Below are 20,831 nucleotides of genomic sequence, written 5' to 3' on the forward strand. Positions count from 1 at the left end.
TTAGTTGTTTATTAAAACTAGGTATAAAATCTGTATATTACACATACTGATTAAAAAATAAAATATTAAAATGTAAATAATAAGTATTTTTTAAAATAAATTTTGAAATAAATAATGAAGAAACATATTAATTGCAATTTAGTATATAATATTTATTACATTTCATACTTTACATATAAGTATAAGTATTATGTGGCTTTTTAATTTTAAAAATTAAAAAAAAAAAACCATAAATTGACATGTAGATATTACTTATTTAAAAAATATCTCAAAATAATAGGTATCAAAACTTATTAAAAACTAACCAGTCAAAAAATTATCTTATAATATTTTATTTATTATAGTAGACTTCAAATAAAAATTACCTTTTAGATACAACACCTTTTCATTTATGATCACTTTAGGTCTTACATTTAAAACAAGGATTACCCATCAAAAAATGGCTCAATTGGTGCCATGTGGTAAGTTCTTTATAGGAGACCCAATTTCAAATCATATGGCCTCCAATCGGAAGTAGAAATGGATTATGGAGTGTCATTTGTAAAGTAAGACTATACATCTTCGTATAGAACATAAGTACTTCTATTTAGAGCATCTCCAATCCATCAATATATCTCATTTTACATCCAATATTTGCCTAAGTTCCTCTCTACATCCAATATTTGCCTAAGTTCCTCTCTAATCCCATCTCATTTTTTACTGTGTTGTTTTAGAGAATGGAGAGTCTAAATAAAGAGTAATAGTATACATTCCCTCAAAAATAAAATTGAAGTTTCAGTTATGATTTAGTCTATCTTTTTTTTTGTACATTATGTATTGAATTTATATAAAATTTTAAATACATAAGAAAAAACTGAAACACTATAATTTTTTTTATAAAACATGTAACTGAAATATAAACGTATTAAATGCATAAATATATAAAAGATAAACAAAGTCATTTTAATCTACGAAATGCATTAGTTTGATTATATTTATAGAAAACTTATTAATATATATATATATATATATATATATATATATATATATATATATATATATATATATATATATATATATATATATATATATATATATATATATATTAGTTTATTTAAATCTATGTGTAATATTTTTATAAATACATGGATAATCATTTATCTAAAAGTATGTTCAAATTATAAGCTTATTTATTTAATAAATATTGCTTCAATGAATTCTTCATTAATTCAAATTCATTATATAAGAACAAATTAATTTGTTATAACTTGATAGTAACATAATTTACAATATTATTGTAATGAAAAATAGATAGAATATATATTTGTTAAAAACTAATTAGTAAAATAAGTTTTTTTAACAATCTATGTAAATTAAAAAAAAATTGATTGGAAATTGAGTAATCTAACTCTTATAAACAACAGTTTTAATAAAAATAACAAGAACTTTTTTTTTTGGAAAAATAACCATTTGATCCAGAATACCATATTCCGTAGCACGACATCTTTTTCCGGAGTTGTGCTCCGGAATATCCATAGTATTTATGATAATGTTCCAGAGTGATTGTTAGTTGGTGGGGATGAGGTCCGGAATCTAACACTCTGTACATTTCGGACTGGAAAATTGTATTCCGGACTGATGTTCGGAAAGACCATACATTCCGGAGCGACGTTCCGGAGAGTTAGAATTAGGGGTTTTGTATTTTTTTTCTTCCAAATATGCAATAAATTTGTGTTCTTAATACATTTGTTTGCTCGATACTTTCCAAAAACGTTCCGGAATGAGTACATATACAAGTTTTTTTTTCCGAATTCCAGTTTCTAGTGGAGGGCAATGACAACGTATCGACAGATGTATGCAGTATCTTGCTCCGGATTACACATGCTTTGGTGTAGATATAATCAGTGATATCAACTTTGTTGGGTTAATTACGTTGGTTGCTTCCAAGTCCAGGTTACATATAACTCAAAATTGTCTGTCTTGTCAATGTCATGGATCAAATATAGTTATGCAGATTTTTGACGATAGTGATGTTAGATATGTTCTTAGTTTTGTTACTACTATGCCTCTCATCACAGTACGATTGTTTTTTGTTAATAATGTTATGGATAGTGGTACTGATCGATTTCCCAGGGAAAATCGTTTGGAAATCATTCTTCCAGTGTTGGAAGTAACCAAATTTGTAACTTATTACCTATGACAACCAACCGTGTTCCTTCTTACAAGGACCCTATACATTGGGGTAATTATAGGTCTAAAGGTAAGTCTGTTGTTCAAGATGATCGTACTGTTGATGTTGGTGAATCTGTGAATGATGAGGCAAAACTAATGGTGATGGTTGATGATGGTAATATAGTTCCACATGGAGAGCCAATGGAACATTTTCAGAGTTACACTAAATTTGATGGGGATGATCACGAAGATGGAGAAGAGGAAATTGATCCCTTACTACAACCCCGAAAAGCACAACATGAAAAGTTTCCTTATTATTTTTCTGGTAATGAAGATACACAACCCACTCATTGGGGTATACATGATCCTTTACCACTGCCCGCATTAGCTCAAAAATATCGTAAAGGGGCTACAAAACACAGCTATAATTCAAATCTTAAGTTATTCCAACTCTTCAAAAACAAAGAAGAACTTAATCTTAATTTAGGATTGAAAAGTGTTAGTGAACATTTCCAATATAAAGTGAAAAAATTAACAAAAGACAGGTTTAAAGCTGTTTGCTATATGGATAATTGTAACTGGTGGATTAGGGCAACAAAACATAATACGATTGATTCATTTCAAGTGGTTAAATATCGGAGAAACACACTTGCTCAAACATACAACTACGTCCCCATCACCTACAAGCCAACAAAAAGGTATTAGGTCACTTCTTGAATGGTATATTAGCTGATAGTAACGGTAATATGTTGTGGGGGAAACAAATACAACAAACTTTAAATGACTGTCTTTGTGTACATATTTCATACTGGCAAGCATGGAATGCTAAAATGTATGCTCTAAATCTATTGAGAGGGACCCATGGATAAAGCTTTCTTAAACTACCTATATATTGTTACAAGTTTGAGAAGAAGAATCCAGGGACGGTTACACATATAAAAACGAGTGATGACAAGAAATTTGAATAATTTTTCATGGCTATAGGTTACACGGTAATATATTATATATACCTACTTCTTTATATTTAATTTCTATACAAATGTGTTTGCTTTAATTAGATTATTAATTACCTTTTAGGTTCGAGCATTTCAAAGATGTTTGTGTCATATTATTATCATTCATGGCGTACACCTTAAAGGAAAATATTTGGGCACCATGTTCCTAGCAGTAGGCATGGATGGTAATAACCAAATCCCTCTTATTGCATATGGTGTTGGGAAAACTGAAAGTGGAGAGTCATGTATTTGGTTTTTATCAAGACTCAAACAATGTATTGGGGACATGCCATATTTGGCTATCATATCAGATAGAGCCAATTCAATTGAAATGACCATTCAAGCCGTGTTCCCGAATACATATCACAGACTCTACTGTCGCCATTTGTTGATGAATATGAGAAGAAAGATCGACAAGCAAGAGAGAACATAGATTTTGTTTTGGGAGGCTGCAAAGGCATACCGAGAGTCTGATTTCAAAGATAGCTTGAGTAGGCTACGTCGTGCACTAAACGATGATTTTTAGACATGGCTAAACAAAATCGATAACGAGAGATGGACAAGGTTGTGTTTACCCATGGTTCGGTACAATATTATGACATCAAACAGTGTCGAGTCCGTCAATGCATTATCAAGAGACGTAAGGAAACTACTGATAACAATGTTGATCGCTTTCTTTCGAGAAACTACGAAACAATGGTAGTGTCAGCGATGTAATGCTGAAGCTAAGTGTTTCCCTATATTGTAATAGTTCAATGATAATTGTAGTGTAATTTTGTAACACCGAAAATTTCAAAATAATTTTTCGCATAATATAAAAACATATTCATTTAATTTTCATAAAAACATCAATGTTTAAAACTCCAATCCATGTCATACAATAATCCCAAGATCACATATCATAAAAATCCCATGTATGTGTACTGATCAAGTCGGCGCCTTCCCACGGTCATCACTAGTACCTGAAACAAACAACACCAACACTGTAACCATAAAGCTTACTGAGTTCCCCAAAATACCACACATAACACATATTAGCCACTCGAGGCTATAACTTTGTGGATCCGTAGACCCTACTCTGTGAACCCACTGGTTCTAACTCTAGGAACCTTCCGATTCCAACTCTATAAACATGCACAGCATAAATCACATAGAAATAATGCAGTACAACACATAACATACATATAGCACACAATTACTCTGTCACATAACTCTGATTACCTACTCAAGGTAAAGTATAGTGAGAAGACTCACCTCGCGTATCTCGATAACTCGCAAATCCCGGAAATCACTCGCGCTCGATCCTCCTAGCTATAATCCTCCTATAACACAATATATCTCTAATTAACACTTTCTCAACTAAGCTTGACTACCCCTATCAAGTCAACACTGGTCAACTCTGGTCAACGGACAACGGTCAACTTTGACCGGACTCGGCGAGTGCACTAGAGCGACTCGGCGAGTCTATACGTGTTCACTGGCTCCCTAGGATCCTCTTTTGACATGTCGAGTACTTCCCTGACTCGACGAGTTCCACCTGGCATGAATCGCGGGGCCACCACGACTCAACTCGCCGAGTCTCAAGAACAACTCAGCGAGTTCCAGCTCGACTCAGTCCACCTGTCAACCCTCTCTAACTCTCCCTGACTCACTGAGTCAACCCCTTAACTCGGCAAGACCACTCGCTGAGTGGTTAGGGACAATCTTCATGCTACTCGCCGAGTCTGTTCTTCGGACTCAACGAGTCTAAGCCATGCATGAAGTCAAACTCACTCCTAAGGTCAGATCCGTTCAATAAACTCATAGATCCAACCCTTCCAAGCACATTCATCATGTAAAGTTACAATCTTGGCTACCATGCGTCGCCTACAAGGCTTCTTTTGGTGAAATGACATCTAAAATGGTAACCTAAGTCCCCAACTCAAAAGGAAAGGCATAAAGCAAAGCATTTGGGACTCTCTAGACCTACTAAGGTCCAGATCTAGGTACCATTTCCCCATGGGACCTCTCACACTCCAATTACAAGGCAAACAAGGCATGAAGAAACCCTAGATTTGACCATATCAATAAAAACACAAGAATAAGCTCTGAATATTACCTCAAATAGCTTCCACTGCCGAAATGGAAGTAGATCCAAGCTCCCCAACTCTCCTAGCTTGGCCTTCCTCTTCCTTTCTTGCAAACACACACAAGGATGGTGAATAATGGCCTCTTATCTCACTCACAAGGACTCTCAGATGCTCTGGTGCTCTCAAGGTCGAAGGTAGCCACAATGAAGGGTTATAAGGTCCTTTAAATAGGGCTCAGGTCCGGGAAATTAGGGTTTCATTAAACAGCGTGGACTCGCCGAGTCCACTCTTGGACTCGTCGAGTCCGGACGCGAACCCGCGTCCAAAACCGTGATCATACTCGGCGAGTTTAGGCTCTAGCTCGCCGAGTCTCCTCACAAATTACCAAAAATAAATAAATGAATAATACCTTGGAATCCGGGCTGTTACAATTCTCCCCCACTAGAACTAGACTTCGCCCTCGAAGTCTCGCTCTGCAAATAACTCTGGATGCTGCTCACGCATCTCATGCTCCGGCTTCTAAGTCATCTAGGACCCCTTCCAATGCTGCCACTGAACCAAAACCAGGGGTACCTCCTTGTTCCTCAGAACCTTGATTTTCCGATCTCTGATGGCCAATGGTCTCTCAGCATAATTCAGGCTCGCATCCACCTGAATATCCTCTAATGGAACCACTGCCAACTCATCGACTATACACTTCCTCAGCTGCGACACATGAAAAGTGTCGTGAATCTGCCCCAAATCTGCTGGCAAATCCAAACGATAGGCTACCCGGCCTACCCTCGCGATCACTCGGAAAGGACCAATATATCGGGGCCCCAACTTGCCCCTCTTCCTGAATCGAATCACTCCTTTCCAAGGAGAGACCTTCAGGAGAACAAGGTCGCCGACCTGAAACTCAAGCTCGGACCGGCGTCTGTCTGCGTAACTCTTCTGACGAATTTGAGCGGTCAACAACCTCTGTCCGACCTGATGGATCTGCTCTGTCATCTGAAGCACGATCTCTGTACTGCCCATCACTCGCTGCCCAACCTCTCCCCAACAAATGGGGGTCCGACACCTCCTCCCATACAACAGCTCAAAGGGCGGCATACCAAAGCTTGAATGATGGCTGTTGTTGTAGGAAAACTCTGCCAAGGGCAAATATGCATCCCAGCTACCCCCGAAATCCAACACACATGCCTGGAGCATGTCCTCGAGCGTCTGAATCGTCCGCTCACTCTGACCGTCTGTCTGGGGATGATATGCGGTACTAAAATGCAGTCTAGTACCCAACTCCTTATGAAACTTCTTCCAGAATCTGGAAGTGAAACGCACATCACGGTCTGAAACAATCGAGAGAGGCACCCCATGCCGAGATACCACTACCCTCACATACACCTCTGCCAATTTCTCTGCTGAAGAACTCTCGCTGGTAGCAAGAAAATGAGCGCTCTTCATCAACCTGTCCATAATCACCCAAATTGCATCAACTCCTCTAGCAGTCCTTGGCAATTTGGTGATGAAATCCATGGTGATCTGTTCCCACTTCCATTCGGGAACCTCCAATGGCTGCAACTTACCATGCGGCCTCTGGTGCTCGGCCTTAACCCTACGGCAGGTCAAGCACCTCTCAACAAACCACACAACATCCTTTTTCATACAGGGCCACCAATACTCCTTTCTCAGGTCCAAATACGTCTTAGTGGCCCCGGGATGGATCGAAAATTTCGACCGATGAGCCTCTTCCATCAAAATGGTATGCGTTCCTCCCACAAACGGCACCCAGATACGCCCCTGAAATGTCATAAGCCCCCGACCATCGGTAACGAACTCTGAAACCAAACCAACAACCCGCTCTTTCTTCTACATCTCAGGTTGCACAGCCTCGGCCTGTGCCCCACGAATGGCGTCCAACACTAGAGCTATCACGGTCAATCTCAAACATACATCCCGCAGCGAGGTGCTCTCCGCCCTACGGCTCAGTGCATCAGCTACAAAATTAGCCTTGCCTGGGTGGTACAGGATCTCACAATCATAATCCTTGACCATATCCAACCACCTTCTCTGTCACATGTTTAGGTTGGGCTGATCCATCAAATATTTCAAACTCTTATGGTCCGTGTATATCGTACACCGAACCCCATACAAGTAGTGACGCCAAATCTTGAGGGCGAACACCACTGCCCCCAACTCTAGATCATGGGTGGGGTATCTCATCTCATGAGGCTTCAGCTGCCTCGATGCATATGCTATCTCATGCCCCCTTTTCATTAGCACCGCCCCCAACCCCAAAATCGATGCGTCACAGTATACCACAAAGTCCTCCATCCCTTCCGGGAGGGCTAACACCGGGGCTTCGCATAACCTTTGGTGAAGTGTCTCAAAGGAGGCCTGCTGCTCGGGGCCCCATGAAAAAGCAACACCCTTTCGGGTCAACCTGGTGAGTGGCACTACGATCTTAGAGAAATCCTTGATAAATCTCCGATAATACCCTGCCAACCCTAGGAAACTCCTGATCTCAGAGGGTGACCTCGGCACCTCCCAACTCATCACCGCCTCAACCTTGGCCGGGTCGACCAATATCCCTTTCTGGTTAACGAGATGTCCTAAGAACTGGACCTCCCGCAACCAGAAATCACACTTGGAGAATTTGGCATAAAGCCTCTCCGATCTCAGAACTCCGAGAACCTTTCTCAAATGCTCCTCATGCTGCTCTTTATATCTCGAATATACCAAAATGTTGTCGATAAATACAATCACCGACCGATCCAGCATCGGCCTACACACTTGGTTCATGAGATCCATGAACACTGCCGGGGCATTGGTGAGCCCGAAAGGCATCACCACAAACTTGTAATGCCCATAATGCGTCCTAAACATTGTCTTCTGGACGTCCTCATCTCGCACCCTCACCTGATGATATCCAGACCTCAAATCGATCTTGGAGAACCAAGACGCTCCCTGCAACTGATCGAACAAATCGTCGATCCTTGGCAACGGGTAACGGTTCTTGACCGTCAGCTTGTTCAACTCCCGGTAATCAATGCACATCCGGTGAGAACCATCCTTCTTCTTGATGAACAGGATAGGCGCTCCGCACGGCGAGCTGCTCGGCCAAATAAAACCCTTCCCCAGCAGCTCCTGAAGCTGCGAGGATAACTCTTGCATCTCTGGAGGTGCAAGGCGATAAGGCACCTTAGCGATAGGCGCGGCCCCCGGAACCAAATCGATACTGAACTCCACTTGCCTCACAGGAGGCACACCCGTCAACTCCTCGGGAAATACATCCGGGAACTCACGCACTACCGGAACCTCCTCAACTGACCTCAGTCTCTCGGAATCCACCCGCATATCCATCACATACGCCACAAAACCCTTACAGCCCTGCTGTAGACACTGCCTCGCCCTAGCGGCCGAACAAAACGCTGATCCCGAACGTGTACCCTCGCCGTACACCAAAAGAACTCCCCCACTAGGGTCTCGTATGGTCACCAGCTGTCGCTCGCAGTCGATAACCGCACTGAATCTGCTCAACTAGTCCATGCCCACAATGACACAGACATCACCCATCGCAATAGGAACCAGATCAATCGGGAACTCAACACCGAAAATCTCGACTACACACCCTCGGAGAACCTCCGTGGCATATATGACCCTCTCGTCAGCTATGGAAACTCTCAGAGGCCGACTCAACGCCTCGCGACTAACACTGATATGCTGACTAAAAGCCAAAGATACAAAAGACCGACTCGCACCCGAGTCAAATAACACCAAGGCAGGTACAGAATTCACAAGGAAAGTACCTACGCATAACATAATATAAGCATAATATTTCAACATCAAAATAAATACACGAAAGAATACATACCAGCCACGACATCGGGTGTTGCGCGGACCTCCTCCGCGGTTAGCTGAAAAGCTCTCCCTCGTGCCCTCGGCGCCTCAGCCTTCACTGGCCGACTCTCGGTAGCTCTAATGGCGGTAGGGGCAGATCCCTGAGGTGCTCCCTGAGATGATCCTCGCAATTTCGGACACTCTGCCTTCCGGTGTCCGGTTTGGTTGCAGTGGAAACACACCGCAAACCCCTTGGGGCAGTCCTTGGCCATATGCCCCTCCTTGCCACACTTGTAGCAAGATCCCGCTCTACAGACTCCATCGTGACCCTTGTCGCACTTCCCACAAGTGCGGCCCTTCTGGCTCCCTGGTTTGGGATCAGCGGGCTTGGCCCGCTTGGCTGCCGGCTGAGACTGCGCCGGTCGCCGATCCCTCCCCTGAGACTCCGCCTCCTCCCTGGCCTGAGTCTCTAGCTCAATCTCTGTCTTCCGGGCATTTGCCTGAAGCTCGGAAAATGTCCGGTACGAGGAGTTCGCCGCGAACTCCCGAATGTCTCTCCTTAAAATACTCAGATATCGGCTCATACGTGCCTGCTCGGTGGACACGTGCTCAGGGCAGAGCAGCGCCCTCTCATGGAACATCCTGGTAATCGCCGTAACAGACTCAGTACCCTGCTTGAGGGTCAGAAACTCCTGGGCCAAATGCTCCCTCTCCACCTGGGGAACGTACTCATCTCGGAACATGGCAGTGAACCTCTCCCAGGTCACTGCCGCAAGCTCAGCAGGCGTAAAGTGCGCCATCACAAACTTCCACCAGTCCTTCGCTCCCAAGCGAAGCTGGTTCAGCGCGAACCGAACCTTCAAATGCTCAGGAGTTGAGCAAGTGAAGAAACACCCCTCCATGTCAGAAATCCATCTCATAGCCGCCACCGGGTCCTGGGTCCCATCAAACTCTGGTGGTTTTGTGTTGCTGAACTCTCGGAACAGCAACGCAACACCACCCTGCGGCCTCGCGGCAGCAATAGCTGCAGTGGCCGCTGCAACAACAGCCTCATAAAGAGCGGCATAACGCTCGTCAAAGGTCTCAATCAGCGTGGTCTTAATAGACCCGAACATCTCTGGTATCTCTGCCCTGATGGCTGCAGCCACCTCCTCATGGATGATCCGGCGGATCTCCTCATCACTGGTCTCACTGCTCTCAGGCATCAGACGTGTCCTCACCATGATCTACCTCTAAAATACAACATACGATAAATTAGAATCCATTCGAGTATACTCACACTTGACAACTCATACCTCCTTGATCCTTGGTATTCCAAAGATTCCTACTTGGGCTGTACACCGCTCCGGTGCTTTCAGTAGCATGGGCCCAATACTACTGTCCGCACCGTATCAGAATACACCCCAAGTCCTCCTCTTCGGATCCCAAATTCCAAGTACTCTATCATGCACAATCCACTCTCTAACAAATCTCTCATAAGCCCCTCGCTGCTACCTACTCACTCTCAAGCATCTCATAGCAGCTCACCTCTCTCTAGGCTAAGGCATCACAAATCAGGCCACTCTAGTCCTAATAGGAGTACCTAGCCTACTCTAGCATGAGAATACATCATATCAATATCAATATCACATAACATGAGGGTATTTTGGGAAATCACCGTTCGGGTGCGGACTGATCATACACACAACTCTGCTCTGCGTTCTTCCAAAAAATCTTTTATTCTTTTTGAAAAGACTTCTCAAATCCTTTGTTTGAGTTCAAATACGCCCGAAGGTGTACTCGAATCCCTCAAACCAAGGCTCTGATACCAACTTGTAACACCGAAAATTTCAAAATAATTTTTCGCATAATATAAAAACATATTCATTTAATTTTCATAAAAACATCACTATTTAAAACTCCAATCCATGTCATACAATAATCCCAAGATCACATATCATAAAAATCCCATGTGTGTGTAATGATCAAGCCGGCGCCTTCCCACGGTCATCACTAGTACCTGAAACAAACAACACCAACACTGTAACCATAAAGCTTACTGAGTTCCCCAAAATACCACACATAACACATATTAGCCACTCGAGGCTATAACTTTGTGGATCCGTAGACCCTACTCTGTGAACCCACTGGTTCTAACTCTAGGAACCTTCCGATTCCAACTCTATAAACATGCACAGCATAAATCACATAGAAATAATGCAGTACAACACATAACATACATATAGCACACAATTACTCTGTTACATAACTCTGATTACCTACTCAAGGTAAAGTATAGTGAGAAGACTCACCTCGCGTATCTCGATAACTCGCAAATCCCGGAAATCACTCGCGCTCGATCCTCCGAGCTATAATCCTCCTATAACACAATATATCTCTAATTAACACTTTCTTAACTAAGGTTGACTACCCCTATCAAGTCAACACCGGTCAACTCTGGTCAACGGTCAACTTTGACTGGACTCGGCGAGTGCACTAGAGCGACTCGGCGAGTCTATACGTGTTCACTGACTCCCTAGGATCCTCTTTTGACACGTCGAGTACTTCCCTGACTCGACGAGTTCCACCTGGCATGAATCGCGGGGCCACCACGACTCAACTCGCCGAGTCTCAAGAACAACTCAGCGAGTTCCAGCTCGACTCAGTCCACCTGTCAACCCTCTCTAACTCTCCCTGACTCACTGAGTCAACCCCTTAACTCGGCAAGACCACTCGCTGAGTGGTTAGGGACAATCTTCATGCTACTCGCCGAGTCTGTTCTTCGGACTCAACGAGTCTAAGCCATGCATGAAGTCAAACTCACTCCTAAGGTCAGATCCGTTCAATAAACTCATAGATCCAACCCTTCCAAGCACATTCATCATGTAAAGTTACAATCTTGGCTACCATGCGTCGCCTACAAGGCTTCTTTTGGTGAAATGACATCTAAAATGGTAACCTAAGTCCCCAACTCAAAAGGAAAGGCATAAAGCAAAGCATTTGGGACTCTCTAGACCTACTAAGGTCCAGATCTAGGTACCATTTCCCCATGGGACCTCTCACACTCCAATTACAAGGCAAACAAGGCATGAAGAAACCCTAGATTTGACCATATCAATAAAAACACGAGAATAAGCTCAGAATATTACCTCAAATAGCTTCCTCTGCCGAAATGGAAGTAGATCCAAGCTCCCCAACTCTCCTAGCTTGGCCTTCCTCTTCCTTTCTTGCAAACACACACAAGGATGGTGAATAATAGCCTCTTATCTCACTCACAAGGACTCTCAGATGCTCTGGTGCTCTCAAGGTCGAAGGTAGCCGCAATGAAGGGTTATAAGGCTCTTTAAATAGGGCTCAGGGCTGAGAAATTAGGGTTTCATTAAACAGCGTGGACTCGCCGAGTCCGGACGCGAACCCGCGTCCAAAATCGCGATCATACTCGGCGAGTCTAGGCTCCAACTCACCGAGTCTCCTCACAAATTACCAAAAATAAATTAATGAATAATTCCTAGGAATCCGGGCTGTTACAAATTTACTGTTCATGGCAATGTATACATAAATGTTTGTTATAGCTAAAAGCAAAAAAGATGTCACTGAGTATGCTGAGAAGGTCATCGATAGGAGCATCAACAAATCCTCTACTTTTCGGGCATACTAGATTGATCAAAGTAGATATGAGGTGGCTGACCAAATGAAAAATGGTATAGTAAACTTGGAAAGTCTTTACTACACATGTGGGAAATGGAAATTTTAGGGTATGCCTTGTACTCATGCTATGGAAAAATTTAAGGAACTGAGATATCAACACTACAGTGCATAGGTGCCATCATACTTCACAATGGAAACATATCGTTCAACATATGCAAAGGTTGTGCTTCTTGTGCCAGTTCTAGCTGAATACGAAGAGCCATATGAAGTCATGGTTTTTTTGCCACCATTGATGGACAAATGACAAGTCGGACGACCTAAAAACCATAACCGTATCCCATCCCAAGGTGATGGTCTGATTTAGAAAAAAAATGTAGTCGTTGCCAAAGGATCAGTCACACAAGCAGAGACTGTGATGCTCCGTTTCCAGCAGTGTCAACAAAAAGTGAATCTTCAAGTAGGACCAAGTCAAGTGGAAAAAATAATGTTCAGTCTAAGAGTAGACATACTAGTAAAAAATGTAGCCAACATTATGATATTGTTGATTTAAAGAACCCGTAGTGATGTTTGTCAGATATCATAATATTACAAAATGTTGTTTGAAATGATAAACTTGTTTTTACTACATCTTCAAAAGACAATTATTGTAAAACATTAACAAAGAAAACTATAACTCAAACATTAGTGTAATATGCAGCTTCTATCCACTAGACACTCTCAATCCACCACCAAGCAGCACATTCCTGTGTAGTAGGCTGCAACAACTCGTTGGGTGGATGTTGCATAAGAAAAGAATATATAAAGGTTAATCGTAAGTTATTTATGTCATATGAACTTATAAATTATCAGGCAGACTATACTAAATATATTAGTAACATCGAGAATACGTTCACAATCAGGTGCATGCAAATGCCTCATCCTAGGGTATGCAACTGCCCGATGGATAACACCCGGTATAGGGGAACCAACAATACTACTGTTGGTAAATGTCTCGAAGATCCAAATCTACAAAATTAAGATGAAAAACAACTTACCAAGTTAACAAAGTTAAAATACTTGTTGTTTAGAAACTCTGATTAAACATAATATACATACCTTAATTGCATAGACAAATCCCTGTAGAGTATATGTGTGTCTACTACCGATTCTTGTCGCATTTGGGTTCAAATGGTCCTCAATCTCATCAAATAGAGTATGCAGTTGTTTGTAAGTGAAATCCCATATCAATCTTCCCCATAGGTACCTATGTCAAAAAATTACACTTAATAAGTATATGTATCATTTTGATATAATGTGGGTAAAAAAACTATTATACCTGTTAAAATCCTATAAATTAGAGAAGAATGTCATATGTTTATTAGTAACTGACCGTCGCTGGTATTTCCATAAAAACCATTGCTCTAGCATATACAATAGGGAGACTCTCACCAAGTCTTCTATACTCACTGAACGTAAAAGTGGCACAAATGGAAACACACGGTCTCTAAATACAGCAAAATCAGAACTGAGATGGAAATAATCCCCGAACCGCAAGTCGTTGACCAAGCACAATGCTTTCCTGTCAAAGTAAACCTGATAGTCGCCAATCGGAAATAGAAGCTCTTCCAGGTCAATTGGATCAAAAGTAGTATCTTCCTTGCACATAAGATAATGACATGGTAATGGGTGACATTCGACACCCGTCGGCATGTGCACGTAATCCCCAAAACATGATTGCTTAAACATTGCCGCACAAACTGGTCACTTTTGTAAGCGCAACATGATTTCGCGCCCAAGTCTAGGTCTGCAGGTTGTATTTACAACCGATGTGTATGGTCTATTGTGCTACAATCAAAAGAATTATTAGTTAGGATTTTTGTATGTATGTTTCAGAGTGGAATTAGGGTTTTTAATTGTCTTCCAGAATTAGGGTTTTTTATTGTATTTAAGAATTAGGATTTTTGTATGTATGTTCCGGAATCCGAAAATCGGGTACGGTATTCCGGACCATAAAGTCTGGACCAAAATTCCAGACCCAGTTCATTGTATTCTGGACATGATTTTCGTATTTCAGATGTGATTTTCGGATTTTGGACACGTTCCGGATTAGCAAAAATTAGAATTTTTGATTACGATGTATCATGTCTTATAGATGTATAAGTCTATGTAATCCTCTAATTGTCTTAACAAGATTAAAATTCATAGAAAACCATATAATACCTATATAATTGTGTAAACTAAACATTTTTTAACGTATAATAAAAAATAAATGCATTTAATTAGAAACAATTTTGAAACTTAAAAATCAAAACTGCATTTTTGCACTGCTATCGGAAAACATTTTCAATTGTAGAGGTGTCCGGAATAGGATTGTCGAAGCATAGTCCAAAACAAGGGATGTTGAAGTGTAGTCCGAAACGGGTTAAATGATGTTTATAGGAGAACCAGATTACCGAGTCGGAATTGCTACCAATTTAACCGAATTTGAAATCGGGTTCTAAACAACCAATTCCGAACCAAGTGGTCATTTTGCCAAAAAAAAAAGTTATTTAAAAAAAAAAACAACCAAAAAAATTGTTAGATTACTCAATTTCCCAAAATTGAATATATTAGGAATATTTTTTTTAACAAATGAAGTAAAATAGTGGAATTTTATTTTTTTATTCTATTCTATGGTTAAAAAATAGAGATGATTTGAAGATGATCTTTAACATAAAGGAATTATATTTTAACTATTTACATTTAAATCACATATTTATTTATTTTATCATTTCAGAGTATCGAAAATTAATCCAATTGTTTTGAAGACGGGTATAATAAACTGGAAGGAAAATAGCAATTTGATTTATAATACACATTATAAGAATCGCAATTGCTCAGCTGGCCAAGCAAAGGTGATGGAACGAAAGGTTTTATCTGGTGAAGAAAATGTCAAAATAATAAAAGGATATTCATGAATCTTGTACAGAAAGTTATAATACTCAGAATTTAAAGAAGTGTTTGAGTATCTATTTATTTTAAAATATAAATATTAGTATACTAATTTGTTGTTTTTTTTGGTTGAGTTGTCAATATAAATTTGAATATGGTAAAAAATGCAAAAAGAAAAAAAGTTTTTGTGTTTATTAATGTAACACAAAATAAATTATGGTGACACCAAAATATTTGAACTTGAGTATCTCGCTATATAAAATAACTATCTAAAATGTTTTGTTCATTTTTACATCCATATTTAACAGTGGTTTTCTCTGATTCATGGGACCAATAACTTTTTAACGCTGAAGTCATTTTTAGGTTCGTAGGAATAAAAATCGAGTAATAGCTATATTTATTATGCCTAAATATAAATCTTTAAGTTAACAAACTCTATTTTTTATTTAAGATAACAGTAATCTAATAGACTATAAATATTTCAGCATTTAGGTTAACTTGTTTCAGTATGTAAGGTTGTTTATTATTCGAATCAAATAGGATTATGAATTTGACATTATGGTTCAAATATTAAGACATGTGGATTAGTTTCAAGCATAACCAAATTTAATTTTGGATTTTAGGTTGGTTTTAATTTAGAAGATAAAAACCGAATATTAATTATTTACTTATTTATCTATATTTTTATTTTCTATGTATATCTTTAATTATTGATTTATTTACTAAATTGTTTTTAAATAGATCAGAAAGTCTAATACAATAACAAAAGTTTTTTTTTTTGTATGTTGGAGTAATATATTTTTTAGCAGCGCAACTTGTTTTCTGTTTGCTTTTTCGTTTGTTATACGATGATATCTATAATTTATTAGTCACTGAATGTAAAAGGTAAAATATATACATTTGACAAAAATTATAGTTATTTATACATTTTAATTCACAACAAAAGAATCTTTTGAAATTTTATGGAGTTGTTTAAGACACATGAGATTTGTGGTTTTAAACATGACAACACAAACTTGTTACCAACAAAAAAATATAAACCATTAAGCTAACAAACTTTTGAAAATTTTTATCTTTGGAAACTAAAACTATTAAATAACTTCAAAATTATCCTTTATTCAATAAACATGGACCAAATGGACAAAAAACTAAGTTGTTGTTTGTTTTTTCGAAGCAAAAATTTACGAAGTCTGTGGACTATCTCTGCTATCCGTTGTAACAGAAAAGGTGAACCAAACTGTAGTCTATAATAAGAAACATGTTTGTTTTTTAAAATCTACAGATTGTTACACTAAACTAAAATTTAAATAAACTAATTTTATAAACTACAAATAGTTCTCAACACTAAAATTTTAATAATTATAGTCTAAAAATAATTAAAGAATACTAAAAAGAACAGGTATAAAACCAAAAATATAAATTTTCTATAAAAATCTAAAAACATATATAAAATAAACCATCCGTTTTATTGTAGAAAAAAACTAATTTTAAAAAACAAAAAAAAAAGGAGAAAATAATAAAAAAAAAATTAAGAAAATATTATAAACATCTATGAAGTTCGTAAAAGAATTACACATGTTAAAAAGATACGACCGAAACTGAAAATATTATTAACAGAAACAATAAAAAAATTTAAAATAATCAAAGGTTTTTTTAATCAAGTTATAGAAAATTGTGGAGACTATAAAAAGAAATTATATCAAATCTTTAAATCAAAGTTTAAAAAAAATAAGTCATACAAAATTTCTAAAAAAAATCACTTAGAAAAAATGAAAGTTAAAGATGTTTGAAGAGACAAATCAAGTTCTCACAGAATACGCTCAAGGGTGTTGTAATCTAAAGTCTTCCAAAAAAAACAAATTATTGCTAGTGACCAAATATTACACGTATGCTGCGTCATGTAGTAAAAAATTATCTGAAAATATTTGAAAAAAAAACAAACAACAACTAAATAAATAGTTACAAAATGAGATTTTCTAATATGTACCTTAAGGACACATGTAAGAAGTATTAATTAATGACAAATATTACCATAATTAAATATAAATATATTAATTATAACGAATATTAATATAATTAAATGTGAAATGCATTAATAATCTCCACAATAAATATATTTTAAATTTAATTATGATAATATTTTTCATAATTAATATTTCATAATTAATATTTCTTCACATGTTAGAAAATCCCAATCTTAAAATCCGTTTACCTAAACGTAAAGTCTTTAAAATCTCATATTTTTAACAGCAAAATTTATTGCGTTAAAGAGAATATTGATCAAATTAATAATTTTTATACAGTGATTAATATTTTTAATTTTATTTATTTAATCTTTTATTGGCCAAGTGTGCACATTGGTCCGGAATCTGAATCCATGGACCAAGATGCAGGAGGTCATGACTCTCGTAAAGTATAACATAAATAAAGTCAACTTTTCAATGTCAGATGTGTCATTTTCCAATTTACCGCTATTTCCTAATTAATTCTCTTTACACACACTGTGCCCAATTATTGGCTCAACTTGGTAGAAAATCAATTTCAACGATCAGCGTTTCTTCGTATTCTTCACTCTTTTATTTGAGAACAAGATTATAATCTGTTTATGGTTAACAAATAAAAAATAATCTATAAAATAAAAAAAATATTATATGTAATCATAAATTTGGAGACGCTTAGTTCATTACGAGTTGAAAATTTAAAATAACAAAAATAATATTTAATTATAGAAAAACGATCATGGCCAACATTTTCAACACAAACAAAGAATTTAAAAAAATACAATGTTATAATGTAAGTGGAAGGTATAGATGTGGTCTTGTGCAACATTTTTTAGCATAAAAAAGATTTTTTTTTTCTTAAAAGAATTATATTTTGACAAGAATGGTCCATATTACTCGTTTGTTGAAAATAAATATTTGAAAAGAATATCAAATTTTAGTGTCAGTTAAAGTAGAATCTTATAATATAAAAGTAACTTTACAAAAATGGTACTTGCACAACAATTTCATAACAAAAAGAATTATAAAAAATAAGTTTTTTCACTCATGATCCATGTATTGTTTTGTTAAAAAAAAATACTGCTCCTTCTACTCATGATCCATGTTACTGTTTTGTTTAAAAAAAAGAGAAATAAAATATTGGTCTCTATTAAAGTATATTGCTATAATATAAGAGAAAGTTACGTAAATGGACGTTGTACAACATTTTCATTAAAAGAAAGTAACTTTAAAAATTAAAAATTTGACTGGAGACACCGAAACGAATGTACAATTTCCGTAACATCAAACACACAAAAAAGAAAATTTTCATAATAATAATGAAATAAACCAAAACGAAGACATTGTAACCTGAAAGATTATATGTACGTTGACATCAAACATGACTATATTTGTTTCTCCTAAAAAGTCGCTAAGTATCAAACCATCTTATGTATCTCTTATATCTCTTATAATAAACAAATCTTTATTTTGTTATATGTTCATCTTCTAATGCCCATTTTTCCATGTCACATCATTTTAGGGCTGTGTTTGTTGTGTTACATCTAATAAGCTAATTTATTTTTTGAGTTTTTTAAGTTGTCATGTTGGCAAGCCAAAAAGTAGCTTATAAGCTAACTTTTTAAAAAACTACTTAGACTAGTTTTTTTAGGAGTTTTTTATTATTTATTTATTTATTTATTTTCAAATATATCCATTAATTAATTATAGAAACACATTTTTTTAAATGTCGTTTTATGTCATTTTATATTTTTCAGCTAACTTTTCAGTCAGTTTTACCAAACACCATTTTTTATCAGTTAGTTTTTCAGCTATCAACTAACTTTTTATTTAACAACTAGTTTTTCAGCTATTACGCCAAACATAACCTAAGCCTAATATGACACTTGTCGAATTTTTAACAATTCTTAGAATTGTGCCCTCCATAAACACTGAAATTTTATTTAATTTTCAATTCAAATTATAATCTCCAATAATTAACAAATATTTTATCTTTTAATATAATTCATATTAAAATTCTTCACCTAATCAAACATGCGATAATAAAATCGTGTAATTGAACCTGAATCCCTTAAAACCAGGCTTGTAAATAGTTTTTACCTTGTTAAATAAAAAACTCGTTTTCAATCTAATTTCATATATCTCCATCATAGCTTTTCTGTACTTCTCAATAATTTTGCTTTCTTGACATCGTCCACCCCTGGAAGCACAAAGACAAATAGGAAAAAAAAAAGTCATGTTAGTACTTTGATGTATGTGTATTTGATTGTTTCTTACGTGTATATGTATCTCATTTTGTGTATTTCAGTTAGCTTTCGAAATATAGTATAAATTACTCCTAATCAATTGTGTGTTGATGTTGTTTGTGTGGTTAAACCACTTTATTATAATTGCTTCCGCTTTTCTTCTACATTTTTTGAAATTCTTGAAATACACTCTATTTAAAGTACAATGCTATTTTAGTTACATGTATGTGTATATGATTGTATGTATTTCGGTTAACTTTTGAAAGTCAGTCATGTGTTTCTCATTAGAAGGAAACATACAATGTTTCGATTTCAATTATATGTATTATATGACAGCCTATTTTCATAGATAAACAATACAACTTTTTAAATGGTTTAGTATAGCATCTAATTTCATTTTATTAGTTATTTATTTTAAATAGAATTAACCTAATTCATATTTAAGTCATTTACAAAGAAGTATTTCAAAATCTATGTCAAACTATTATGCTTATTTTAGATATCACATGAATTCTGTTTTACTTACAATTACATTTTTTTCTTTTGATATTTAATATTTTTCTTTTGTCCGTATAATTATTTTAAACATACCATTCATGGTTTCCATGAGTTATAACCTAGTTAATAGAGTTAATTATAATGTGCTCTCGTTAAAACTTATACATAATGTCTAGGTCTAAAACATGTCCATGTAAAGTGTCACAAAATTCATTTCCGTTTAGAAAAAAAAGAAACATAAAAGGTTCTAATCTTACATAGACTTCAATAATTTTGTTTAATCCTATCCTAATATATGTAATAGTTGAGAGGTCCATATATTTATCTATTAAGAAAATTCAAGTATAAAAACCATACTTCACTTAAAGCATAAACCTAATGTAACCTGAAAATGCATAGAGGAATCAAACACTCTGAAATCTTCATCAGTGATAAACTCGTAGAAAAATCCAACCATGATGAGGTTAACAAAGTCCATCGTTTATATTAGTGCCAAAACTTAAATGCACAATAGAAGTA

This window comes from Lactuca sativa, chromosome 3 (assembly GCF_002870075.4).
Source record: "Lactuca sativa cultivar Salinas chromosome 3, Lsat_Salinas_v11, whole genome shotgun sequence".
NCBI classification, from domain to species: Eukaryota; Viridiplantae; Streptophyta; class Magnoliopsida; order Asterales; family Asteraceae; genus Lactuca; species Lactuca sativa.